The 14,640-nt window shown below is 41.3% G+C and overlaps 1 long non-coding RNA gene across 1 annotated transcript; it reads right to left on the bottom strand.

Moving 5' to 3' along the window:
- Positions 1-2,730: 2,730 nt before the first annotated feature.
- On the bottom strand, positions 2,731-13,819 carry LOC115339432. Its single transcript, XR_003922708.1, has 3 exons — positions 13,679-13,819; positions 5,056-5,169; positions 2,731-4,308 (listed from the first exon to the last, which is right to left on the bottom strand). It is a non-coding gene; the product is annotated as an uncharacterized LOC115339432 (long non-coding RNA).
- Between the last annotated feature and the right edge of the window lie 821 nt (positions 13,820-14,640).

Here is a 14,640-nt window from a genome sequence, read left to right as displayed (position 1 = left end):
ACCTGACCTAAATTTGAACCTAACTTTGCTTTCAGTGGGAGGTCGCACTAGAGACCTCCAGAGGTCCTTTCCAACCTAAACTATTCTAAATTATTATGAGTCTCTGGTCAATTTTTCTTTTATATTTTATTACATTTTGTGATATTTCTGATATTTTTCTTAAGTCTTATAATGAAGTTTAGGAAATCGTGTAATTTTAATAATCCATTAAACTGGAGTACACCCACAATATCTGTCTGTGTTTGTGATGGGTAATCTCTGTAATCTAATGCCATACCCTATAGCCCTGGGTGCAAAAAGATCTAGATGAAAAAGAAGATCTTCTCTCTAAGTTGTCTCTCTTGGGTAGCAAAGTCTGCATGTGGTCTTGAAAATCATGGTGCCTCCTCAGGGGAGAACAAATCTGAGGAACAGGAGTGCCTGCTAGGTCTGAAGAGTGAAGACGCTGATATTGTCGGGTCAAATGAAGTTTGGATGAAGTTTACCTGCTAGCTGTAAGAGTTAATGAAGGCCCAAAACTTGATACAAAAAATTATGAGTATTATGGAACAACAGAAGAGATGATGTAGATACCCGTTCCCCTCCAGAAATCAAGAGGCAGGCTTGCAAATTGTGATAGAACGTTGGTGTGGTGGGTTGACCTTGGTTGGCTTAATAACAACTTAATAACGACTGCCCTCCCCTCCCCTCCTCCTTTCTCTTAGTTTTTGTTGCTAAGCATGATGACAAATGGTATGGAATATTCTTTTGGTGATTTTTGAGTCAGCTATGTCCCCTCCCAACCTGTTGCCCATTCCCAGTCTGCTGGACTTTGGGGGTATGTGTGGTGAGACAGGTTTGATGCTGTGCAATAGCCAAAACACTGGTGAGTTACCAACACCGTTCTACCCGCAAATACAAAGCACAGCACTATACGTGCTGCTATGGAGAAAGTTAGCTCCATCCCAGCCAGACCCAATACATTTGGAAATGGGGGACATCTTGAATTTATTTCATCTTCTCCTCCTCATTTCCTTTTCTTCCTTCATAAAGTACTATTTTCTGAAGCTATTTAATTCATTGCTTTAATAAACAAGAAAGTGTCAGTCACTGAGCAACATCCTGGCAGTTTACATAATTTTTCTGAGATTTCTCAGTGAAAGTGTGGATGGGTGCTTTAAAATGATCCCTGTAAATTGGATTTGGCAAATATAGATATATATATATATATAAAAGAATGTAAATAAATACAAACCAAAATCAGCAAAACAGTTCATTCAAAAAATGCTAGAACAGGATGCTTCCACAGTGTTTAACATGTTTAGCACCTTTTCTGCTATCTGTTTTCTTCTGAAAAAAAAACAAGATTTTCAGTAAATCAACCTAGCTTCTCAAAAGTTTCAGGTTTTTTCAAACAGTGTATTTTTATGGAACATTCATCAGTTTAAAAAAGATCTGATCTACTGATGGTGCCTTAATGAGTGTGATGGGCCCAGCTGTCTTCCAACAACCCAAACTGAGCAGAATAAGTTGTTCCTGTGCCACAAACTTGTCATCTTCACCCCTGTTCTCTGGTAAGCCATGTAAAGGTGAAGACTCAGATCCAAAGGCAAAGTGTGTTTTTCCTGCACGTATATTTGAAACCAAGATCAGCTGACGGCAAATCCCATGATCTTTAATCGCTCAGAACAGATAGGAGCTTTCCTGAAAAATGTTTATGCAGTTTGTTGTTTCATGCAGTTATTTTCAAATCAGTGTCACAACTAGGAGAAATTTAAGTTGGTCCTGCACTCAAGGAGAAGTTTGAGCTCAGTCCTAGATGTGAGAACATGTAACCTGTCACTGCTGCTCTAGATCCCCAGCTACAAGTGCAGTATATGCTGTTAAAATTCTTTCACACTGGGCTGCAAAACTCTCCAGGAATGATTTCTTTTAATTTCTCTTCCCTTTATAAATACGTGCCTTTGCCTAAAGATAAACATGAAAACACGAGGAATGAGGAGAGGGCCATAGGTCCATGTGAAGTAGCGCTTCTGGAGGAAAACTGCTTTAGAAACTTAGGCCACCGGTCCTAAGTGCGGGAGCTGAAGAAATCTCTTATTCACTAGGAATGTTTCCTTACCCCTTGCATGCCTACTTTGCTATATGCTTTGCCTGTCTTCTGTCAGAACTGTAAGCACGTCCTGGCTCTTTCTAAAAATTCATGCAGTGCTCTTGAGAAAGGCTCCAGTGCCTCATCACAGCCCTTCAGCCCTCCTGACGTACAAATAGCAATGAGGTAAGGAATGCCAACGTCCAGGAAGCAAGTCTTCACTATAATGCACTTTTTATCCTTGGGTTTTGTTTTTAATGCTGTGGAAGAATCTGCTGTGGGTTTAAAGGTTTGAGAGGATTTTGTTTAAAGACTGCAGATAGGTATTTAAGGGCTTGGGCCAGGTAATATTCAAGGAAAATGTTGCAATTGGTGAGTTCTGGGCTGGACTCTCGCCTCATGACAGTGGTAGAGATGAATGTTGTGTATGTTTGTGATGCTTTTTTGAATACAGAGGAGGGTTAAAAATGGACCAGGTTTCCTGATCTCTTAACTTACTTGCTAGAAGAAAATATCCATGAAGTCTGTGAAGCCAAATCAAGATGCAGCTGCAAAAAAGCAACAACAAGTGTTTTTTTCCTTCTTTCCTACTACTCCTTTAATTGGTATTAGTGTGTTTCTCAGTCACAAGCAAAGATCTGAGATTTTAAAGCGCTATTCTTTCACTGAAGTTCAGTGCTAAGCGCATTTTGCAGGCAGTCTCATTAGGCAGTAAAACCAAGAGCAAAAAGATTCTGGTTTCCTAGCTTGTCCAGGTGACAGTGTCAGTGCTTCAGAGGAGAAACAAAACTCTGGAGTCAGAAGCCAGCAGATAAATATACCTGCAAATTGAGCTTTAATGAGAAAAGTGCTTTATGTCCCTAGTAATTACCTTACAGCAAGCAATGAGTTCATCTTGCATGTTCAATGAAAAGACCTGGGTTTTCAAGTGAACGGCATCACTCTGCTTATCAGCATTAAATTGCAGATGAGTTTGCAAGTGTTTAGCATTCAGTAACCTCCTGTTCTCACATGGGGAGGGGCAGAAGAGACTTATGCTCACAGACCTGTCTTTGCTTAGGGAGAAAGTATTCCATCCAACAGTATTTATGTTAGAGACACCATAATCTTCCTTGTCTCTCTTGTCTTCACCAGCCTCTGTTTAACGCTGAACTCCAGAGAACACTTTGCGCCTCTTGGTCATTCCTGGAGTATCTGTTGAGAGCAGATGATGCCTCTCTAGCCCTGCATCAATCCAGTGCGTTATGTTATCAGGTTGCCCTGACTTTGGGGATTAAATGGAGATGTTCTCTGAAATACTCTGTTGTGCATCAAAGGTGACTGACTAGCTGGTTTTTACAAGGTGTGGAAATCTGGAGAAAAGCAGTGCAGTGTGTCAGGGAACAGGACTTAGCAAAGCTCTTCATTGCGAGCTACTGACTGGTGCTCAGGGAGAGCAAAGCTGCGTGGTCTAGGAGAGACTGATGGCTTTCACTCCTACAGCAGAGGGGACAGTCTACCAGAGAACGAAAAACTTAGCAAGTAGAGGCTTCGGTACAGCAACCTTGAGGAAAAATAAATAGACTGTTTCATTTTGCTTGCTTAGAGCAAGTGCTTGATTTTCTACCCCAGTGCCCAAGGAGCATTCCTGACCCTGAAGATGGTTAATCAGGACCAAATCTCAATATGTTTTTCAGTCCATACCAGCTCCAGGCCCTGAGCTGGATACAGAAGGTGGAGCCAAGTAGGCTGTTGTTGGCTGCAGGGCTCAGGTGAGTGTAACGTGAACGGCTCCAAGGAAACCATGCCAAAGCCAACAGCTCGCTCTGATCACCTTTTCCCACCTATGGGTCTTCTTAGAAAAACCACATGTTGTTCGTGAGCAGGGAGGTTGCCCTTCCTAGCTTTCGCTGAGACAGACGGAGCACACTTTGCACAGAAATGTCATTGTGAAAGTCTGCAGACTGAAAGTGGTTTGTGTGAGTGGGTTGTTTCCCACTCCTAAGCGTGGTGCCGAAAACTTAATAGTTTCTGGGTTGAAAAATCTGATTTGTCAGGAAATTTTCCATGAGTTCGTATTGGTATAGCGGCGACGGGGAGAAAAAAACCTACACAAAAAGCCACTATCAAGTTGTCCATGTGGCTTGCTTTGTGGAAATTTCAGCTAGGTTAATTACTGAGTAACCTATTTTATCAGCAGAGGGCATTTTGAGAATCTAATGGCATATCACCTCCTTGTTCCTGGCAGGTGTCCCTGTCTTAAAAAGGAATTAAGAAATTAAGTGGTAAGAAGCAGAGAGGGACATAAATCCTGCAAAGTAGAACAGCAGGGACTTCAGCTAGGTGGATGTGATCAGCACATGGAATCTGATTATCTTTGGACCCATTAGGCTTCATTTTAATAGAGTAAATCTAGAGAGAAAGATGTACAAAAGTACAGATTCCATCAGGAGACTGAAAAATATAGTAGGTGTCCTCTCATCTGAGACAGAAACTGAGCCCAAGACATGCAACAGAGATAATTTTTTTGTTGATGGAATATACAGTACACATGGTGCAAGTACAAGGAAATTAAGTCTTAGCTGGGATTTTCCTGCAAAAACAGGGTAGAATCGGGAGATTGAGTTACATGAGCTCCCGCACCTGACATGACTTTCAGTAAAGGTTATTTACAATTGCAAGAGTACAGAGAGAACAGCACCAGCATAGTTTTTTGAAAGGTCTGCTATTTAAATTAATCCAGTGGGAATAGGTTTCTTCTCATAAACTTCAATTTAGAACTTGATTGTGGTCTCTTGCTGAAAAGCTGCTGTACAGCATGTCCAAGTTATTTTCACAACGCAAAGTTTCTCTGACAACAGGGTTTTGTCAAGCTGAATGGCAACTTAGTTATTTTTAATTGTTTATAAATTTGTTATTCTCCAGAACTTGAAACTGAAAGAAAACCGAGGCACCGAATGGGCATGCATTGCTCAAACTTGAGGAATATCTGTTTGCATTTGTACCTGCTGAGAAGCAGATAAAACTAGCAACCCAAGACTTCAAACCACTGCAGAAAGACTCTTTCTAAGACCTGAATTAGCAGACTCAGGCACATCTGGTACCATTGCAAGTATAACCTAAGGTGAACATAAGAGAGAAAACAATTAATTAATTATTTAAAACTATTTCTACACATTTTTAATTTACTAAGACATTATTAGCAGAAAAATAGTATAGCAAAATGTTGATTCTGGCTTTGTCATCCCATTTGACCAAGCTAAGAGCATTTTTAAAAAAGAGTTTGTTTTCTCTTTGATACATTTTCATTGTAATTTTAAGTGGTCCTGCCTGTACTTTTCCTCTAAAGACAGCCTAATACAAACACCAAAAGCATTTTGAATTCTCCTTTTTTTATATTTATATAATGAAGCAGAAACTGGTAAAAGCAACCTTTTAAACAGAGAAAACAGAGACCTCAGATGAGACATTAATATAAAGTGTTAAAAGAAAAGTCTTCCTTACTCCACTGTATGTTTTGGGGTGGTATCTGTCATTCACACTCTTTCTCGGTCAGCATTTCTGGGTTGCAACAAAAAGCCTTGATATTTCCAAGACCTGTCTGTGTGTCTGCTCCCAGCTTTTCCCAGTCATTGTCCAGCTGCAGGCAACAGGCTTCCTGGGCTCCCAGTATTTCTGTCCGCTGCAATTAACCCTCTAAGAACTACCTGGGAATGTTTTGTTGTTCTCAGGGACTGAGCAGTCTCCCCTCCAAGAAATTCAGCCTAGCCCAGATAGCTGCACAGAATTAAACAATAACTGATGTAGTTCAAGTTTAGAGAATATTGTTTTATTAATTTTATTTTTATTTTACCTTTAGCAGTTGGCTTGTCACTGCACATCACTGTAAATCTCTATAATGGTAAGGAATGGTTTGGGTCTGTCTCCTTCCCTTGTTGCAGACCAGTTTTCTTCAATATTCATTTATCTTTCATTTTTATTTCTGCTATATGCAAGATATATGAAGATTGTCTTGTCTGGTCACATCTAATGAGAAGCTGAACTTTTGATGGACCTGTTAATATGGATTTCAGTGGCTAGAGGTGAAGTGTATGTGAACTCCCTAGTCTTCATTTAGCTTATTTATTTTGTAAGAGAAGGAACAAATAGGCTACGAGCTCCCCCAGACAATTTGAAGCAAGGATGTATGTGTACTGCAGACGCCATAAAAGCACCAGATTATGTCTGGTGTCTGGAGCAGAGCTAGTTCTCGATCAAGAACAAACCCTTTGTGGAGTGCACCAGGGCATTCCCATGGTTGTACGCGCAGGGATCTTGACTCTCGGAGACCAGTGGTTCCACTAGGCGTAGCAGAGAGGCTTCCACACAAGACACGAAGTGGAGAAAGGCCACCAAAAGTCTGAAAGGGATCTAAGTAATAAGCAAAGGCTGATACAGGACATACCTGTCTAAATCTATGTTTCCGAAGATGATGTGCTTTGTGAGAATTGTTGACATTTGAGTGGTAGTTAGTTACATTATACATAAAGGTGAACTCAGTTTTCAGAGGGTAGGTGGCAGGGATGGAGGATGGTTGTCAGAGACTCTGCCGTACCTAACAGCCCAGGACAGGAGAGCTGAGGTTGATCTCCTGCTCTGAGTGAGGCACAGCGGGAACACAGAAAATGATCCACATGCTGACGGGCAGAAAATGAACAGAAATAAACAGGAAAGACAAAGTGGATTTATGCTATGTTAAAATTACCATGTAACCACAACGAATGTCTCTCTGTCCTAGGTACATGTTCAGAAGGGAGGGGGGTGGAGGGGGGGAGGGAGGTATCATAACAGAGGATGGGTGAATAGATGGTCATATTTACCCATTTTTTGAGACTTCAGAAAGAATCCTTTTCTGTATATATTGAAATGATGCATGGGTTTAAAACCTCCTGTTCTACCTAGAATGGCTCCAAGTTACCCATAAAAAGGGATTTGCCTACCTCAAGTCAAATCATTATAGGACCGGAAAACATTTTTTCACAGTGTTGTGGCCAGACGTTGGAGCAGGTTTCTTGCAAGTTTTCAGAGCTTGACTGGGCAAAGCCATGGGCAACCTGCCATAACTTCAAAACTATTCCTGCTCTGAGCAGCCAGGTCAGAGATGTCCAGACATCTCTTCCAACATAAATTATTCTGTGATTCTATAATAATAGCTTGTTGGCTATTTTTTTCAAGGCTTTCATAACACCTTTTTAAAACAGAACAGGATTTTTTTTTTTCCCAGATAGCTGGTGACCTTTTCTGCAATTTGCATGAAAAAAACCAGAAGTTTCAAGGATTTGGGTATGTATTTAATGGTGATCTTGAGGCCTACCTGTAGCAGTTCATACCCCAACACTTCCTCATGCTGCCTAGCAGCCTTCTCTTTAGATAAGCATTACCTCTGCACTTGCTATTGCACATAGAAGTTAAGCTGTTGGCTTAGCCAGTGGCTTTAAGATCTTTTCCTTTAATATCCGGGATAAATCACAGGAAGTTTTCTAAGTGGATCCTAAAAATCACTTAAAGACTTTGGGAAATGCTATCGTCTATCCCTTCATCTGCAGCTACAGATGATAACAATTTTCCATGTTGCAGGAGGAATTGTGAGAATTCATGCACCTGTGTTTGTGTGTCATGCAGCTTGTGGTGATAAGTGGCTTTATAAGAGTGTGGATAATTCAATTAAGTCAATTCCATTTTGAGTGTAATGTTACATGCTCCATAAACTCAGCCATGTGGAGATGCCAGCATTTAAAAATATATGCTCACTTCAGAAATATATCCAGTATTAAAAGTTGCTTTAAAGCTTGCTCAGAAATTCTGTACGCAGGATAGGGAAGGAATTAACATCCTCTCCAACTTCCATCAAGAGGTCACCTCTCAAAAGAAGCAGAAATATCATTGGCACGGCACCAGAACTCACTCAGAAAAACTTAGTCCTGGCTTAGCAGGCAGGCAGGAAAAGATGTGTTTCTTCACTATCAGCCCATCTTCAAAGCAGACAGAGAAAAACTTATAACCCTCAGTCTTGACCACAAGTCACTCCAGTACAAGCTCCCATCAGTGGAGGCTTGTAAAGCACACATGGAGAAGGAGAGAAACATGATGCCATTTGCTGGGCTAGGCTGGGCTAGACCTTGAAATACTGATCTCAGCAAAGGGGGTGTATAAAGACGTGATAGAAATTAAAAACTCCAAATGGGTCCAAACAGAGTCAGCTTGATAGATCTGCTTCATTCTGACCATGTCTCTCTGGTGGCACATTGTCAGCACTGGTGTTCAAACCCTGACTGATGGGAAGCAGCAGAAAGGAGTTTTATTCCATCTAAAGCCAAAACAGGATGGACCCAGAGCAGCTAAAGGGCATCGGTGGTTGGAGCCCAGTGACTGTCAGGTCAATTGTGCTGTGACACTTTGGGAACAGTTACAGCCGAGTTGACAAAGGTATTCCTGACCAACACAGGACAGAGTTGTCACAGTCCCCAACTGATCAGAAAACCCACAGATCCTGCAGCTTGGCTTGCAGCCGACGTGACGCTTGGGTCCTCAGGGAGAAAAGGCTCAACAAATACAAAACTGATCACATTAAAGACCTGTACAGAAATGTCAGCATTCATATGGAACTGTGGCAGGAGTACACAGAACTGATTAACATCAAGGTTGGGGTCAGTCAAGGAAACCAAATGTCATAGCTGCTGTTTAACCTGGCAAACAAGCCTCTAATCTTCATGCTGAAGTCAGATGGCAGCTGTGACTAGCAGAATAAAACAAACCACTGCAATGGCATTTGCAGAAGGTCTGGTCCTGCTCAGTGACTCCTGGGAAGGAAGGAGGAGGAACATCTGGATCATGGAGTCATTCTGTAGACTTCCGGACCAGAAGAGTCAGATTCAGATTAAATAGTGCTATGGGTTTCAGGTCAACCCTATCTACCAGTCATTCTCAGCCAATGACTGTGAGGCCTGGGAAGTATGCACTGAAAGTCTGTGGTCACTCCAGGTGAGATGGTCTGGCAGTAAAAATGAGTCCTCTTATCAGAACACCAAGGCCAGATCTAGATGAAACATGAAAGACTTGGCTGACCAGAAAGAGAAGATCATGTTAATGTACATTAAAACTTAGGTAGAAGTTCTTTCCGTTTAATGTATTCTCTGTGCCAAGCCTCACATTTAGCAGAGAAGTCAGACATGAAGGAAACCTATCACTGCAGCAAGGATGCCGTCATTCAGAGGGTTGTTAAGGAATGTCTCTTTTCTTCCTTTCACATGCAGCAGTTTGCTAAAAACCAGTACCAGAGATGGAGTGCAGGGTATGATGAGATTCATTAGCTTCATACCCATATGTAGGTTTGCTGTCGGCACAGGATCACCCACTTCAGTAGCACCACAGTCTGCCAGATATCCTTGATGGAGGAGTATGGAAGAAACTTTAGATACTGTGGCTGGCAACAAAAAAAAATGAGGAGGAGAGATCGGACGCTGAAAGTGAGATGTAGAGATATGGGAATGAAACTCTTCTCAGCACTGGCAGTGGAGATAATGAAGGGCAACAACCACAAATTGCAACTTGGGCAGTTCAGGCTGGACTCTGAGTGTGACATTTCCATTAGCAGGGAAGGGTAGCAGTGGAATAAGTTGCTCAGAGAAGTTGTCAGATTTCCATCCTTGACTCACCTAGACAAAACCACATCTGAGTTAATCTAGTGTTTGTGATAGTCCTGCTTCAAGCAGGAGGTCAGACTGAAGGCATACAGAGTCTCCTTCCAACCAAGAAGGACAGACTTAAGGCCACAGAATATTCATGAAATTTTATAAATTTCTCTGACCATAGTTCCATCTTCACACTCCACGATCATTACAAAGTTCTCCAAATCTTTTCTCCTCTTGTTTATTGCTTATCTTTTTGTTTGTAGACCAATCATAGTAAGATATTATTGGAAAAGCAGCGTTCAGCACATCAAGATGTGTTGCAAGAAACTCCTGGGAAACCTTGCAAACATAGTTTCCTGACAACCTGGAGAACAGAACGGAGACATTAACAGATTCCTCGTTGCCTGCCACATACCTCCTGCAGAACCAACAACTTCAGCAATGGAGCCCAGTTCTCAGCTCATGAAATCTCACGTGGCACCATTACAGCCCACAGAGCTGTTGCTATGACTATGTTTTATCTCTAGTATGCATTAATATATCTCCTTAGTCACGAATTATTGGGGAGGGATGTTATTTTTTTTCTGGAGAAAGGCCAAATGTCTTCTTCAGTTGGTGTTGTTTTAGACAAGAAAAATCAGCTTCTGATGTGTTCTTTTATCTTGCTCGCTGACACTGTATTTCTGTTGTCTTTCCCTCCACACAACTCATATAGAGGTGTGAGTCTTGTTGAAGAGAATACAGAACACATCATCTTTGTTCGTATTCCTTTCTTATGACTATCCTGAGGACTTAAAAATGCAATCAAGTTACCAAGGCATAATTGGTTACCAAACTCAGCTGAGTTGTCTGTGCACTTGTTCTTATCCCAGTGCAAATGGCAGGCAATACAAATTATTCTGGACTCCCTTCATTGACAGCTGTGCACTAAAATAAATTACTTCCTACTTCCCACGGGGTATAAGCATGCACCATTACCACCCAGCTAAAACGGGCAAGGTTGTAGATACCTATAGCTGAGCACATTACCTGGTACTTCATTTGTCAATGCAGAGAAATGGGAAATTTTAGGGCACAGGTCACCTGTCATGTTTTAAAAGTCTGTTTAGCATAAGGTGAATAATACCCAGCAAGCACCTATTCCTTCCCATTATCTACGCAGAGAATCTAGGCAAAAGCTCAAATGTGGCACTGTGGTCATCTGTATCTGGCTTTGTGAATCCCACTCGCTGTCACTTTTAAGTCACCTTAATTGTGTGCCTGACATCTAAGCCTGGGAAGAAAGAGGAGAAAAAGAGGTAACACCTCTACTGTACACTGCCTGTGCTAAGAGTTAATACCCCAGCAAGGACTGGGTAGACAATCTGAACGGTTTCATTATCAACTTACTATTCCGAGTTTGGTTTATAAATACAGCTATATGGTATAATCGACATATATTTCAGAGTGCTGGGCTGATACTACATGATATTCTGATTGAACAAAATGGCATTGTACAGTATCCATAGGACACATCTCACAAATGAAGAACAAGTTTAATGTCAGAACTTGGAAGTGTCTGTCAGTAAAGAATCACTATTATTTATAGGATATTTGTAGAGCTTTTCAGGAATCCATGTTGGCCCTGATGCTGTTGAATATTTCCTGCCATTTTCTGGGTATAGATAAAATGATGTTTGACAATAAAGAAAGATGAAGACAGGGCAACAGTGGCCAGACTTGTCCTTTTGATGCTTGTTAGAGAAGGTCGTCTTCCTTTTCATCCCCGGGCCTTTCCTCTACCACCAAATCTCAGACACACTGGCGATATACCACAGCTCTGTCCGTCTGAGGTGGGGACATAGAGAAGATATTTGGCTCATTTCCTTCAGCCTTTCCCAAAAGTGGATCCCATGATTGCAGACCAAGCAAAGTAGGACCCTTTCTAGAGCGGCACGGAGTGCTGGCTGGCTTCCCTGGTGGGAACAGCCAATATCTGGTCTAGCAGTGCTGGTTTCTTGGCAGGGTCGTAACAAGAGACAATTTTGCATCATGGGGCTTTCTCCTCCACTCTTCTGCTCAAGGAAAGATCGTGGGTTTTCCAGTGACCCATTAAACTATTTCTTTGGTAATAAATGTTGACAATTAAATTTTAACACCCAAAATATATTGTCTTCTCTCTGGCATCGAGTTGAGGGACCCTCTTACCTAGTCCATCCTACTGCCTGATGTCCACAAAACTTAGAAAAAGCTGAGATTTATGTCAGTTCTTCAAAACTTGTTCCTATGCCTGCCCTAGTACCCTTAGCAAATTGAAATCTTCAAAAGGATCTTGCTGATCATTCTGCCAGTGAGTAGAGAAGTGTCCCAATGCCTTCTAGCAGCAACTTTTTTTTTTTTTTGAGTCCAGCTCTAGTTTTTTTCCAAGTGAAGCTGATTTAAATATCCAATTGGCCATAGTGGCAGTGGTGTACAGAGGGAAAAAGAAGCTGTGACGAGGCCTTGTTTAAAGCGAGGAGTGCCTGGGGAGTGGGAGACCTAGCTTGCACTGAAGTTTCTGGCAAGTTTTCTATGTGGGATAAATTGGAATTTGATTGACCTTAAGCTGAACAGTCTGAATTACTGACCTGAAATATTTTCTATGGTCTATCTTTTAGGGAAGATGCCAGGTAATAAACTATTTCTTGCTTCTGTAACTAGCTCCTACAAGAAGGTTGTGAAGTAATGTAGTGTAGCTGTGAAAAAGGAGGGGCTAATTGGGCAGTCCAATGTCAAAGAGGAAGATAAAATCATCTGCTGCACTTGTGGGAACAAAACAATTTAGGTTAGTACTCAAGCGTATTTGCATGGAGCATATCTGAAATTTGTAAACAGAAATATTCCCTGAGGAAATGCAATTCTAATAGCTCTGTTCCCTATGCAAGGAACCAAAATGCGCAGCAGCTACCCAACACGTCTTGAACTTCGAATTCCTGTGTTCAAACCTAGGTAATGAATGCTCGTAAAGAAAGTACAGACCAAGAATCACTCACAGATGTGATCTGAAAAATATATTCTTTCTCTGGACTGTTGCGCAAAGCAAACATGGTAGGAATACCAGGATAAGACAAGGTTTATTTAAAACCAGAAGCAAATATTTGCTGAATATCTCTTGAATATTCGTAGTTTAAATGACTGAAAATGAGAAGTATACATACTCAGTCTGCTCTGCTGTTTAAAGATTCTTCATATTAACAAATATGTACTGTATTTTTGGTATTACTTAAAAAACTTGATTTAGATTACGGTCAGTCACATCCATAGGTATACACACCCTGAAATAAAATAGTTCTAACCTTTGGCTTATGCATCATTCCTGCAGGGGAATAAAGGTTTTCTCAGCACAGCAGTCTCAACTTTTTCACTATTCCTGAAGCACTTCACAATTTAGGCTTGTCAACTGTTGACACTGAGGCAGCAAAATGCTACTGTTGTGGGTGGGTGTGGAATTTGAGCCAGCTGTCTCCTACATCCACTTTTAAAAATGATGAACAGGGAGGAAAACAGCCTTGACAGGGTTGGAGAACCTACAGATCCGTACAATTACTCCTGCTCAGCATGATTTGGAGCGTGTGAGGTGGACCCTTTCTGCAGCTCTGCACCCAGTGAATGAGTACACAGGACGTTGGGCTGTGTTGATATGGGGGCTTTGTTGCAAGCCTTGTTTTCAGATGTCAGCACTAGATTATGGAAGAGAATTTTGAGTATCCTTACCTTTGAGCACTGCCAGAAACACTGCAATTTGATAAACTGAAGAGCCCCCAGATTTAAGTACAAGGTTATATCCTTTCATGCTATAGTCCATTGGCTGCACGCACAACAGTTAGATGACCAGGAATTGTAACTTCACTTAGATTAGATTTTTTCTCGTGTATTTTTGTTATGGGTGAGTAAATGGGTTCCTTGGTAGCGCCTAGTACCCTGGCATCACACCACATACCTCTCTGCGCTAGTGCCATCCCAGACACCGACAACATCATGAATACATATTACTATCTTCATCCTGGATTTCTCGGTGTCCCAGAAGTTTCGTTAACCTGTCAGTAGAAAGTTCAGTGAAGAGAGAGTGATGGATTGTGTATGTAAATTATCTCTTGACTGCAGGAAACAAGCAATTTCTGGTACATTTACATATCTATTTGCAGAACTCTCGTTTGTACTGCAGTTTTGCTAATGCTTACATATGGGACCAAATCATATCAGAACCCTTCTCATTTGTTAACTAACACCAGCAAATAAATTAGACCAAGAAAGGCCCTATAGAAGAGATTACTCTGATAGAGGCTAATGGGATCCTAAGAAGGTTTGATCAAGAAATTCCTGGCATTTTTTTTTTTTTTTTAACCCTGCAGAAGTATCAGCTTTTTTATGGAAATGAGCATAGCATTTCAACAGGGCTGTAATGTGTGGTCAAGGAAGGGTCTGACTAAAGGAGCAATAGTTCACTGTTTATTCCAGGAGCTTTGGGACTGCAATTCAAATCTCTCTCCTGTCAGATTTAGACCAGAGACTTGCACTCAGACTCTTGTATCACTGAGGGGTGCTGGTGCTGGGTGTAAAATTTAGTCTTTAATCAGTCAGTACCGTCTAAGAGCACTTTAGTGTAATAATTCTTTTTTAATCCAATCTATTCACTGTACTCTGGACCCTATCTGCTTTAGCTTTCTGCTTATTTTCAACCACCCAGTTTTCACGTTAGCTGAATAACAATAATAAAACAATTATCAGAAATAAAAGGACAGCTGTACCATTGCCCAGGAGAGAGCGTTGCGTGGGTATGTGTGTGTCTGAACAGGCTTGCAGTAATAGAGAAATGACAGCTCTTCTCCCAGTCAGTCACAGTTCTTGGAAATTTAAAGACTCAATACACAGAAAACAACATCCTGGTTTCATAAACACATG

Source organism: Aquila chrysaetos, chromosome 3 (assembly GCF_900496995.4).
Source record: "Aquila chrysaetos chrysaetos chromosome 3, bAquChr1.4, whole genome shotgun sequence".
Classification (NCBI taxonomy): Eukaryota; Metazoa; Chordata; class Aves; order Accipitriformes; family Accipitridae; genus Aquila; species Aquila chrysaetos.
The sequence above is the reverse complement of the archived record's forward strand: the minus strand, read 5'-3'. Positions and strand labels throughout refer to the sequence as shown.